The sequence below is a fragment of the Schistocerca piceifrons genome, chromosome 8 (assembly GCF_021461385.2).
Source record: "Schistocerca piceifrons isolate TAMUIC-IGC-003096 chromosome 8, iqSchPice1.1, whole genome shotgun sequence".
Classification (NCBI taxonomy): Eukaryota; Metazoa; Arthropoda; class Insecta; order Orthoptera; family Acrididae; genus Schistocerca; species Schistocerca piceifrons.
In genome coordinates, this window is record NC_060145.1 from 162,770,191 (window position 1) to 162,783,551 (window position 13,361).

General features: G+C 42.1%; 1 long non-coding RNA gene across 1 annotated transcript in view; it reads left to right on the top strand.

Annotated features, from left to right (window-relative positions):
* The first annotated feature begins 280 nt into the window (after positions 1–280).
* The window catches only part of LOC124712508, a 198,584-nt gene continuing 185,503 nt past the window's right edge, over positions 281–13,361 (top strand). Inside the window, exon 1 of the long non-coding RNA XR_007005583.1 lies at positions 281–389. This is a non-coding gene — a long non-coding RNA (uncharacterized LOC124712508). The remainder of the gene's footprint in view (positions 390–13,361) is intronic.

Below are 13,361 nucleotides of genomic sequence, written 5' to 3' on the forward strand. Positions count from 1 at the left end.
AAGGGAGACTTCAGGTGACCAGATGCTCCAGCAGCCAGGCAAAAGCGTCGCTTCTGATCGCCTCAGTGTCATCTTTTGCCGGAACGTCCGACCACTCAGCTGCTGTGAATCAGCCAGGGAGACCGGTCGCGGCGGTCGCGCGCGCGCCGCCGCCCGCACCGACGCAAAACTCCCAGCTCACTCTTCTGATTCACACTGGGGTAGCACACGCAGTCGTCGTGTGGCGTGAGCTTGCACAAGGGACGTCCATCATTGCGCCAGTTTCTGCGCAAAAGTGCCGACAGAGTCTGTTGTCTCCGTTATTCCGCGAGGCGATGGGCGCAAAACGTCGGCCGAGGCCCAACATCGTTAACGTATCGCAACCGTCTGACGCGTGATGCCAGAAAGAGGTAGGTGTTCACTATTTATTTGCGATGCTGGACTACTTGCTCACTTTCTAACGAGCCATGACATGCTGACTAATAGGAGCTGTTGTTTCGATAAATGTGGAGTTCACAACGATATTCACTTGTTTCCGGTCGCTACCAACCTTAGCTTCCAATAATGTAGTATGCAAAATTGTCGTAGACATATCGCTTCCGGGTCGATTTCACCATGCAGACTCGTGAGTTAAGAAGCGACTTATATTATTTTGAAAATAAGTGATGAGTCTGATGCTGTTTCATCGTGGGTGACATCTTCAAACACTTTCCGCTCCCGTTCCTGGAAAGAGAGTTCTGATTTGGAGCTAGCTCGCAATATGGCGCTAAATCTTGTAAAATGTTGCGACATTGAAAAGCAGCAAAATAAACTACTACACGCACTTTCTCAGTTTAGAAAGCGAGGTGCTACCTACACAGAAAAAAGTGCAGCCTTGCTAAAGAGGATCATGAAGTTTAGTGATACGCATACTGGCTAATTTATATAGTGACTACTACGTATTTTGTAGCAAAAAATAGCTTCATTGAAGTTATCATCAAATTTAAGCCATTTCAAATTCAAATAATATAACATTTCTGTGATCTATAACTCGGTGTATTGACGTTTGCTTTTGTTTACGTTTGCGAAGACGCGTCGAACACATTGTCGTCTGCTAACTATGGTTGGCTGCCGCCGAAACAGCTGTCGGTACCGACTAAGGCCAATCTGCTTAAATCGAAACAGCGACTCCTATAGTCGCCGCGTTGTAGCTCTTTAGAAAGTCAAGTAGTATGTTCAGAGTGACAGAACACAGATGATTCATTTTTCTAGTAACAGTAGAACAACAGAAACCAAATAAATTTGTCTCTGGATGAGCTCCACGTGGAGCATACGCAATTTCTTTCCCTTCTTTTCACCCACACATATTTAGCTGAAGTTACAGCACCATAAGTGGGCTTTTTATCTTCTTTCTGCAAAACAACAGGAAAATTCTCTTCTCCATCTGTATATAAATAAATCTGAGTTTGTAAGAAAACATTCGAAAATTTGAAAATGAACATTTTTTGTTCATACTTTGTTACCTGGCTCTTTTCACACTATTTCTCTTCCACAGTTTGTCTTTGCAGCCACACAGAAACCCAGTGCAGAAAGTTATTTGCACCGAAAATTTACGATTGAGAATGTTATGGTTAACAGTACTTTATTCTGTGTGGAAGATTGTATGTCTCTGTGCTCAGTTTTTGTTCGATTTTTGTACCAGTCATTTGCGCTGTGATTAACTGCTTATTGGTTGTTTTTCAAAATGTGCGCAAAGCACAAACTTAAATTCCAAGTAAGTACATGGTGATCCAAAATTTCAGTGCTGTGAACTATTTAAAAACTAGGAAATCATGTACAAGAATATTCATATTTCACTGCCTGTAAAAAAGATGACTTGTTTAGTCATCTTGGGGATTGCTTGCGATAGTTCACTTTCTACATGAAACTCGAAGTTTCACCACAGTTTTTTTTTATTTTTTTTTATAAAAAAGGTCTTTCAAGTCGATTCACACATCCACAATAAGAAGCTCATTACTTTGTCGCGATTTCGAATACATCCCATAACCCTCTCGGTCATCGAGTGTCGTAAAACAGTTAAATACATATACCCTTAATAGTTAGCTTTCCAGTGGTTCCTTAGAGAACCACAACTAACTACTGAAAATAATGTCTTTTAATTTGCATCGATTAAACTGCATGTAATATAATGAACATTGCAACACAAGCTAAAAATCCAGTAGTGAAAAGTTCACTAATTATGTAATCACTAAAAAAATATTTCCTGCTAGCGGACTTTTGGATTTTACGCTCTCTAATAATTATAGAAAATTTTTTAGGTTTTACCAGAGATAATTTTCAATTTTGCGAGCAGAAAATTAAACGTAAGTATTAGAGTTGTTTCGGGTTGTTTATATTTGCTGATGATCTTGTTGACGTAATTAAGATTCGTATGAAATATCAAGTTTTTCAAGGTTATATTTATTCCTTTTTAACAGAATACTCTTCCTTGCATGCTTAAACGCATCCTACCGCATCTGCTATAAAAAGGTATGAACTGCGTAACAAGTGAATGAAAGGAAGGAAGATTAGGATGTAACATCTCGTCGACATCGAGGTCATTAGGGACTTAGCATTTACTCGGATTGTGTCAAGGAAGTGGAAGAAAATCGTCCGTCCCCTTCAAACAGAACCATCCCGACAACTGCACGGAGCGATTTAGGAAAATCACGGAGAACCTAAATCAGGATGGCCGGACGCGGATCTGAACCGTCGGCCTCGCCAACGCGAGTCCACTGTACTAACCATTATACCAACTCATTCGGTGCGAGTGAAAGGGTTGATACAACCGAACTTATTATTCGATGTATCCTTTTATTTTCTTACTAGTCGCGGTTATATGCCGTCACCGATATAATTCCGTATTAGTGAAATCACAGGCTAAGACGTCTTTTCCATAACGTCTGCCTGTAAGTTCCTGCAGCTACTGTACTTCCAGTATTCTTATTGCTGCAATCGCTAAGTGAAATTAACATATAAAACAGTAATCACGCACATGCAGAGGTTCCCCAATATTTAAATGCAAGAAAAAACTCACTCCCGAATTACACCAAGCAGCCGGAACGGCTCATGCTATAATATGAATGCCTACAAAAACACGAAAACTCTTTGATGTAACTACCATCAAACATATACAGTTTTAATGGAATTGCAATGATGATGATAATCTGCCCTCAAAAACTGTTAAGCGAGTAAAACAAGTGAAAACTACAGTCTCAGAGTAACCGTTTTAATTCACCTAAAGCAGAGTCATATCGAGGTGATCGTACACCTCCGTAACAGTCAAAATAATATGCGATTGATCGAAGTAAAAAAACTCTGGCTTCCAGTATTTTAATGCTGTTAACTCTGATATTCTGTACAAATTCTAAAGTGCACTAGTAACATGCCGCCTTTAGCAGTAAATCATGCTGTTGTCATTTTTCCTCGATGAATTCCAGTTTTGCTCAAGTGCAGTTGCAACAGGTTTCGCAGTTAGCAAAAGAAACTGGAAAGTTGGAGACAATCAAACAGAATGATCTATTACGTGGCACAGACATCTCAAATCGTTGCATTGTGCTTTTGCCTGAAGACCTAAACTAGAAGAGGAAAATTATTATACCAGGCCAAATATTCAATAACCAAAAACCTATGTAAATATTCTTAAACGAAACCTGGAGTCAATCACAGTGCAGATACGAAGATATCATCATAGGAGGTTTGCTTGAAAAGTTAAAGAAATTTATGGAATTATTATTTATGAATCGAAAGTCTTGTGTAGAAGATCTGCTAATGAATTTTTGAGAATCTGTAAAGCGCCCTTGACAGGTGTGAATACGATGGACATGCGTTTGCTTTGGATCTACGATTTATTTCGACAGGCGGTTGATCCTTCCTTCTTGGCAATGATTACTTACCCTAAAATGAATGGAGGCTTTGCTCTTGATCTGTACGTAGCGATATATCTGCTATGTTTTCTTGTCGCAACAGCACATTTGATGGTGAAATTAGGGGACTGGTCCTACGTTTGCACCGACGTGCGCGGGAAGACAGCCAAAAACGACAGCCCTAACAGTTCACGTCCCAGCTCGAGAATCTGAAGCACAGATTCGATCTGGCAGGTATAGATCCGCTACTTGTTTCGTAAGCTAACGCAACGCGCGTTGTGCTGTATGAGAACGCCAGTACAACTGCTTATATTGTGCGCACAAATGTGCTTCAGCAGATCATCGTTTACAAGCGATCTCTTTATTACACTGCATTCCCGTAGTTTTAGTAACTTCGTCATGGAAGTAGCACTGCACCGATTAACAGTGATCCATAACACATATAATTTTTTTCTGAGGCATTTCGAATGTTCAGCCTTCAAAAGCCATGAAAGGACACTTTATCTGTGACTTTCATGAAGGAAACATCCGCGGGTAAGGAGCCTTTCAAGGTTTCCGCTATTGGGTGTTGCAGTTTGTTCTGGCTCCCCTCCCTCCCTCCCACCCCGACCAATTCAGCTATCTGTCAAATATAACTTGCTGTCACTTCCATTATCAACGTGGCACAGACGCCTAACATTTTAATAGCAATAACGACAGAATGTAAAAAATGTCATAACATAATGATAGTTATACTATAATATTTTATATAATCTAAAATAAAAAACACACCGAAACATTTTAAAGTAGGGGAACAGAAAACAGAAATCATCAAGGAATACAAATATCTAGGAGAACGCTTCATCTGGAAGCCCTCAAGGAAAAGGCTATAGAATCTGTAAGACAGTTGAACTGGCCTTCCAACTCACCAGGAACACAAGTAACAAAAAGTCCCTCTCATGCAATGCAAAAATAAGCCACTATCAAAATTTAATCAAACCAGAAGCCCTATACGGAGCCGAACAGCTATCACCAACCATGGTCCAATCGAAAGGCTAGAGACCAAACAAGCGAAAATATGATGAAAAATATTAGGCCCCAAATTTCAGAAGAACAAACTAATCTTCATCAGAAATAAAACACTTTATCAAATAATCGACGAAATCTTAGACCAATGAGGAAAAAGGGAATTAATCATTACCGACGCATCCTCAGAATGAGCTCAAATAGTGTATCAAAAAAAAAATTCATTACTTCGACAAAAAAAGTCAAATTGGTTAAAGAAAACGAAGAAGAATTTAAAAGAATGAAATTTTCGCTCTGCTGCGGAGTCTGCGCTGATAGAAGTGAAGCTGTGAGGACGCCTCATGAGTCGTGCTTGGGTAGCTCAGTTGGTAGAGCACTTGCCCGCGAAAGGCGATGGTCTGGAGTTCGAGTCTCAGTCCGGCACACAGTTTTAATCTGGCAGGAAGTTTCAACTTAAAAGAACTCCAAAACACAGAAAATATGTTCACAAATAAAACTGAAAACAACATAAAGATAAGAAAGAGGGATTCCAATCAAAAATCAGAACTGAACGGACGATCCGAATCCCTGACGAAGAAAAAAGGCCAAGATCAGAAAGAATGAAGCAATACAGGGCTGAAAGAAAAGCACAGAACATAAGAAATTGATTAATCTAATGTACTTCAAAGAAGGATGAAACGGAAGAACAGTAATAATAATTTCCTTACATCATTGCATAGTTTGCTGATTTATTAGAACTTCCAAGAAATTGGAAGGCATTTTCGAGACGCTTAGCTTTCGTACTACTTTGTTCTCCGAGTGTTAGGTGAGAAATTTGAAAATTGATACAGGAACGCACACAGTAAAATACCTCAATGACCCAGCCCCTCCACCTATGATTTTCACCAGTTCTGGGTAATAGGTTGGTAACCTAATTTGGGGAATTATTATGAAGTTGTTATACTTTACAGTTTGAGAAATTATTTATTTTACTGTCCATGTTTCACTTCAATACATGGTTACGCTCAGGCAAATATCTTAAGACTTCCTAACATATACGTCCACAGCTCGTGGTCGTGCGGTAGCGTTCTCGCTTCCCACGCTCGGGTTCCCGGGTTCGATTCCCGGCGGGGTCAGGGGTTTTCTCTGCCTCGTGCTGACTGGGTGTTGTGTGCTGTCCTTAGGTTAGTTAGGTTTAAGTAGATCTAAGTTCTAGGGGACTGATGACCATAGATGTTAAGTCCCATAGTGCTCAGAGCCATTTGAACCATTTGAACCTAACATATACAGCTAGCAAATTTCTCTTCTTCAGAAATGCTTTCCTTGTCATTGCCAATCTATGTTTTATATCCTCTCTACGCCAGACATTATCAGTTATTTTACTGCCCAGACAGCAAAACTGCTTCCCTTTCATGACCCTCGACTCTAAGAACTGCCGTGTGGTTTCCGTACAAATTGTAAATAGCTTTTCACCCCCTGTATTTTACTCCTACTACCTTCAGAATTTCAAGGAGAGCAGTTCAGTCAACATTGTCAAAAACATTCTCTAAGTCTAAAAATACTATAAACGTAAGTTTGCCTTTCCTTAACCTATCTTGTAAGTTAAGGCATAGGATCGGTATTGCCTTGCGAGTTCCTACATATCTACGGAACCCACACTGACCTTACCCGAGACCGACTTCGACCAGTTCTTCCATTCTTCTGTAAAGAATTCGTGTTAGCATTTAGCAGCCATTACTTACTGAAATGGTAGCTCGGTGATATTCACACCTCTTAGCACCTGCTTTGTTTGGAATTGAATTACTACATTCTTCTTGAAGTCTGAGGGTGTTTCGGCTATCTCATACATCTTGTACATCAGATGGAAGATGACTGGCTCTCCTAATGTTGTCAGTAGTTCTGACGGAATTTCGTCTACATCTGGGGCTTTGTTTCGACTTAGATCTCTCAGCGCTCTCTCAAACTCTTCTCGCAGTGTCATCTCTACCATCTCTTCTTCATGTACATCCTCTTCCATTCTACAATACTGCCTTCAAGTTCGTCACCCTTGTATAGACCTTCTATATACTCCTTCCACCTTTCTATTCTTTTCTTAGGACTTGTTTTCATACAACTGCTTCTCTTTCCTCCAGAAGCCTCCTTAATTTTTCCAAAAGCAGGTATCTCTCTTTCCTCTAGTGAAATATGCTTCAGAATCCTTACATTTGTTCTCTAGCCTGCTTAGCCACTTCGCACTTCCTGTCAATCTCATTTTTTATGCGTTTGTATTCTCTTTTGTCTGTTTCATTTGCTGCATTGTTATATTTTTCTCTCTTCTTGAGTTAAATTCAGTATCTCCTGTGATACCTAAGGATTTCTATTATGCCTTGTCTTTTTACCTTTTTAATCCTCTGCTGTCTTAACTATTTCGTCTCTCAAAGCTACCCGTTCGTCTTCTACTGTATACCTTTCCCCTGTTCTAGTCAATCGTTACCTAATGCTCCCTCTGGAACTATTAACAACGTCTGGTTCTGTCAACTTATCCTAGCCCCATCTTCTTAATTTCCTACCTATTTGCAATTTCTTCAGTTTTAATCTACAGTTCCTAACTAGTAATTGTTGTCAGAGTCCACATCTGCCCCTGGAAGTGTCTTACAATTCAAAACCTAGTTCAAAATGTCTATCTTACCATAACATAATCAATCTGAAACTTTCCGGTGTCTCTAGGACTCTTCCACATATACATCTTCTTTCATGATTGTTAAACTAAGTTAGCGATGATTAAGTTACGGTCTTTTAATTGCTTTTTTTTCATTAAATTTATCTTATCCTGGACCAAAGTTTAACTGCAATTACCCTTTACAAAACTCATTCTGATATGATTAGCATCTTTAGAGTACACATTAAGATTAGAAAGGAGAACAATGATGAACCCATTGTATTAATAATTATCTCAGGATCGCTTTCTCGGGTGTCAGTTACTACTTCGAGACAAATAAAACTTTCGCAGGCGGACGTATGCGTGAGTACTTCAATGTATTTCGTTGCCGGGTGGTGAATGGTTCGGATGCTGCTGTCAAGACGTTCCATGTGCATGTGCGACAGCATGTAGTATATGTCGTGACGTTGTGTGTCCGTTGCTTTGGCTGCGATGGACTTTCAGGCGACAGCTTGAATGTCTCTGAATGATAAACACTGCTTATGCTGAGAACTAATCTCTTGAGCGACCATCCAGTAGAAGGTGAGTGCCTCACATGAAGACTAACAGCAAAATGTGTGTATTGTTAACCAGGTCAGATTATTTTGTCTGCAGCTGAATGATTTTTAGTAGGTTTTTTTTTTTTTTTTTTTTTTTTTTTTTGCAGTTGTGTGACGCCCTCTTTTTCCCTAAAATAAAACTCACTTTACCAAAAGCGTACATTCCAAAAGCTTTCAAGGATGATGCTCAGTTTAGATGGTGTCTCTCAGAATCCACAATTCCCATGTCCTGTTGGGTCAGAAATAACGATGGGTTCAGGCTCGCTCATTGAAGATTATTGTTCTACGCTACATATGAGACAAGCGATGAGTTCTGGCATCGGTCGCTCCTGCCACTGCAACAGCTTCACTTGCGCCATTATCTGGGAGTTACGTGACCATTTGTCTCCAGACAAGCCCATACACAGTGACACAAATAGGACATTTGTCTGATTTCATAACTGTGCGAGATAATTAGTCTAAAATGTACATTAGCGCAATTGTATTATTGCAATAAAACCGACAAAAGTTTAATAAAAATCAAATTATACACATTTATCCTCATCAAAAAACTGAAGGACTTGGAAGTATAGGAGGAAATGACATGAAACGTCCAGGATTGAGGGAATATGTGATGATATTTCAGTGGTTACAAAGTGTTCTCAAATTTACAAAGAACTTGGCAGAATGAGCCCACTTCTGGGTGTGTTGCACCCTCTCTGGCTTGGGTGTATGCACTGATTCGGTTGGAGAAGATGTCATAAAACTGTTGTATCCTGTCCTGAGGTAAGCTGCCTCACAAGTATTGTAAGTTGTCCTCGATTATCCTGGATAATGGCACCGATACTACACTACTGGCCGTTAAAATTGCTACACCAAGAAGAACTGCAGATGATAAACGGGTATTCATTGGACAAATATATTATACTAGAACTGACATGTGATTACATTTTCACGCAATTCGGGTGCATAGAACCTTAGAAATCAGTACCCAGAACAACCACCTCTGGCCGTAATAACAGCCTTGATACGCCTGGGCATTGAGTCAAACGGAGCTTGGATAGCGTGTAGAGGTACAGCTGCCCATGCAGCTTCAACCCGATAAAACAGTTCATCAAGAGTAGTGACTGGCGTATTGTGACGAGCCAGTTACTCGGCCACCATTAACCAGACGTTTTCAGTTGGTGAGAGATCTGGAGAATGTGCTGGCCAGGGCAGCAGTCGAACATTTTCTGTATCCAGAAAGGCCCGTACAGGACCTGCAACATTCGGTCGTGTATTTTATTTTCCTGCTGAAATGTAGGGTTTCGCAGGGATCGAATGAAGGGTAGAAGCACGGGTCGTAACACATCTGAAATATAACGTCCACTGTTCATAGTGCCGTCAATGCCAACAAGAGGTGACCGAGACGTGTAACCAATGGCACCCCATACCATCACGCCGGGTGATACGCCAGTATGGCGATGACAAATACAAGCTTCCAATGTGCGCTCACCGCGATGTCGCCACACACGGATGCGACCATCATGATGCTGTAAACAGAACCTGAATTCATCCAAAAAATGACGTTTTGCCATTCGTGCACCCAGGTTCGTCGTTGAGTACACCATCGCAGGCGCTCCTGTCGGTGATGCGGCGTCAAGGGTAACCGCAGCCATGGTCTCCGAGGTGATAGTCCATGTTGCTGCAAACGTCGTCGAACTGTTCGTGCAGATGGTTGTTGTCTTGCAAACGTCCCCATCTGTTGACTCAGAGATCGAGATGTGGCTGCACGATCCGTTACAGCCATGAGGATAAGATGCCTGTCATCTCAACTGCTAGTGATACGAGGCCGTTGGGATCCAGCACGGCGTTCCGTATTACCCTCCTGAACCCACCGATTCCATATTCTGCTAACAGTCATTGGATCCCGACCAACGCGAGCAGCAATGTCGCGATACGATAAACCGCAATCGCGATGTGCTACAATCCGACCTTTATCAAAGTCGGAAACATGATGGTACGCATTTCTCCTCCTTACACGAGGCATCACAATAACGTTTCACCAGGCAACGTCGGTCAACTGCTGTTTGTGTATGAGAAATCGGTTGGAAACTTTCCGCATGTCAGCACGTTGTAGGTGTCGCCACCGGCACCAAGCTTGTGTGAATGCTCTGAAAAGCTAATAATTTGCATATCACAGCATCTTCTTCCTGTCCGTTAAATTTCGCGTCTGTAGCACGTCATATTCGTGGTGTAGCAATTTTAATGGCCAGTAGTGTAATTTGACGTCCGAGGTGGTCCCACACGTGTTCTATCAGAGACAGATATGTGGATGTTGCTGGTCCTGGTAGTACCTCAACATCACACAGATGGCGCATAGAGACACATACTATGTGTAGATGAGCACTGTCCTGTTGAAAAATGGCAGCACGCTACTGTTGCATGAGGGATGCAGACGGTTCGTAGAGACACTTGCTATGTGTGGATGAGCATTTTCCTGTTGAAAAATGGCATCACGGTACTGTTGCGTCAGAGGTGCAGAGCGTCCGTAGACACACGTGCCATCTGTGATTGAGCATTGTCCTGTTGAAAAATGTCACCACGATACTATAGCGTGAGAGGTAGCACGTAAGGCCGTAGGATACCCATGAAGCAGCGCTGTGTTCCTCAGTCACTGTCAGCCATGATCTTCAGTCAGAACCAATGGCTCCTCACATGACAACTTGTAACCGTTAAACAATAAATTAATTGAAACACTCCTCTGTGCCCAGAGACTCATATGATAAGAGACAGTTAGTCCAATGCAGTATAACCGCTGGAAGAATTTGTTATATTGCTAGAGAAGGTCGAAATGCACGCTATAAGCTCACGCAGGATGGCGTGAGGTCTGAAACAGGATACGTCATGAATGCTATAAAGAAAAGTACGTAGCTTCTGGAATACTTAACTTTAATCCATCATTTGTATACATCGTTCTTGATGAGATATGCTTCATACGATAACTATCAATTGCTATGGCGCCTTGCTAGGTCGTAGCCATTGACTTAGCTGAAGGCTATTCTAACTATCTTCTCTGCAAATAAACGAGGCTTCGTCAGTGTTGCACCGCTAGCTAAGTCGTCCGTACAACTAGGGCGAGTGCTAGTCAGTCTCTCGAGACCTGCCGTGTGGTGGCGCTCGGTCTGCGATCACTGACAGTGGCGACACGCGGGTCCGACATGTACTAATGGACCGCGGCCGATTTAAAGCTACCACCTAGCAAATGTGGTGTCTGGCGGTGACACCACAGAATTAATCTCCTCCTTTTTTTTTAATTTCATGGTCACTTTTTTTCCGTTTTCATTTTCTCGAGCCGGTATCTGACCGAACAGGACGGAATCCTCCATTGCTCTATGCTGTACTAGATATACTAGGCGAAAAATAACCCACATTTTAATTGCTATTTCGATAGGACAGGACACAGACACTGATGTACCAATTTCGTTGAACGTACTTAGTGAAAGATGCAGGGAAAAAGTAAGGTAAAATAACATTTCTTCCCTGTTATTATCTAATCACCGTTATGAATGCACTCACAGTTTTATACTAGTTTTTATTCTGTTTAACATATTTTGTTATAATTATGCTGTGACCATCCGCACATATTTTCCCGGAGCTTTAAACATCATCACTGAAGTTACGTTATGTCACTGTTAATTTCTAGTTTTTGTCGAGAGAACCATTAACACAGTCTTCGGTGATTTAAATATAAATTCTCAGCTGCTTGAATCAGTACAGGAAATGTATTAGGAGTTGCAAATATGAACCAACTTCGGCTGTATATTAGAATGAGGACAGTGCAAATTTCTGCCAGACCGGGACTCGAACCCGGATGTCCTGCTTAACGCGAGCGCCCTCCTGGACTGCTTCGACCAATCGAGCACGTTTCACGACGAGAGCCAAACTTCCGGAAATCATCCTCCACGTGTCACGACCTGTACTCGTACGTTATATATATTCTCGATCAGCAAGGACATACGTATTGGGAGTCGAGGGCTTGGTGTTGGTGAATAAATACGAAACATTTCTTGACGGCTGTAGCTACTGCAGTGCCTGCGTTGCATCGTACTTCTTAGTAACATAGGCACTGTCATTTCGTACTTCTTATCACTGAATATTATCAAATATTATTATAAGAAATATAAATTGTACATATGTAATGCCGTTTTGAAACTTTAATACGCGGCCATTACAGACATTGGAAATGACGCTTGTCATTACAACACCACTGTTTGTTCTAGCAACAAAGCGTCGCTGTTCTCATCCTCCATTCCCTTTCATTCTTCTTGTAACATCTACACTCATGTCAATTAAAAATGCAAAATCATAAAGGCGGCATGTAAGAAATGCCAAAATGTTATGACGTGTACTACACTGCTGGCCACCGTAACTGCAACACCCTGAAGGAAGCATCCGAATCAAGTGAAATTTACACCATGGGTTTGCAGCGATGAGATATGCAACTGATTAGAATTTCAGCGCAGACGCACATCACGCGCGCCAGTGGCGCCACCCCATAGCGCCATTTAAGGCTTGGCGATTTCGACGAGTGTACGTTCGGCACGTGTGTTTACCTTGTGGTTGTTTCACAAGACGATCAGTTATGCCTCGTAGACAACAGCGAACATCGTTTGATCAAGTATCCGAGTTCGACAGAGGAAGGATATTGGCTTACCGAGATTGTGGATTATCATACAGAGAAATCGCTAGTCGTGTTGGACGAAACCAAACAACTGTAATGCGGATATGTGACCGTTGGATGCATTAGGGTACGACGGACCGACGTGGTCGATCGCATTCACCTCGGTGCACCACTGCACGTGCTGATAGGCAAATTGTGCGCATGGCAGTGACGGATCGCTCAGTGACATCCCGAACCCTAGCACAGCACATTGCGTCTGTAACGCATCATCCAGTGTCTGCGCGTACCATTCGACGCCGTTTACAGCAGAGTGGTCTGTCCGCAAGACGTCCATTGCTTCGTCTACCATTGACGCAGAACCACAGACGTCTCCGTCGCCAATGGTGTGATGACAGACGGATGTGGACGGCAGAATGGAATGACGTTGTCTTTACTGACGAGGCACGCTTCTGTCTGCAGCACCACGATGGTCGGATTCGAGTGTGGAGACACCGTGGAGAGAGGATGCTGGACAGCTGCATTATGCACCACCACACTGGTCTTGCACCGGGTATTATGGTATGGGGCAGTATTGGATATTACTCTCGCACGCCTCTAGTACGCGTTGCCGGTACTTTAAATAGCCGGCGCTACAT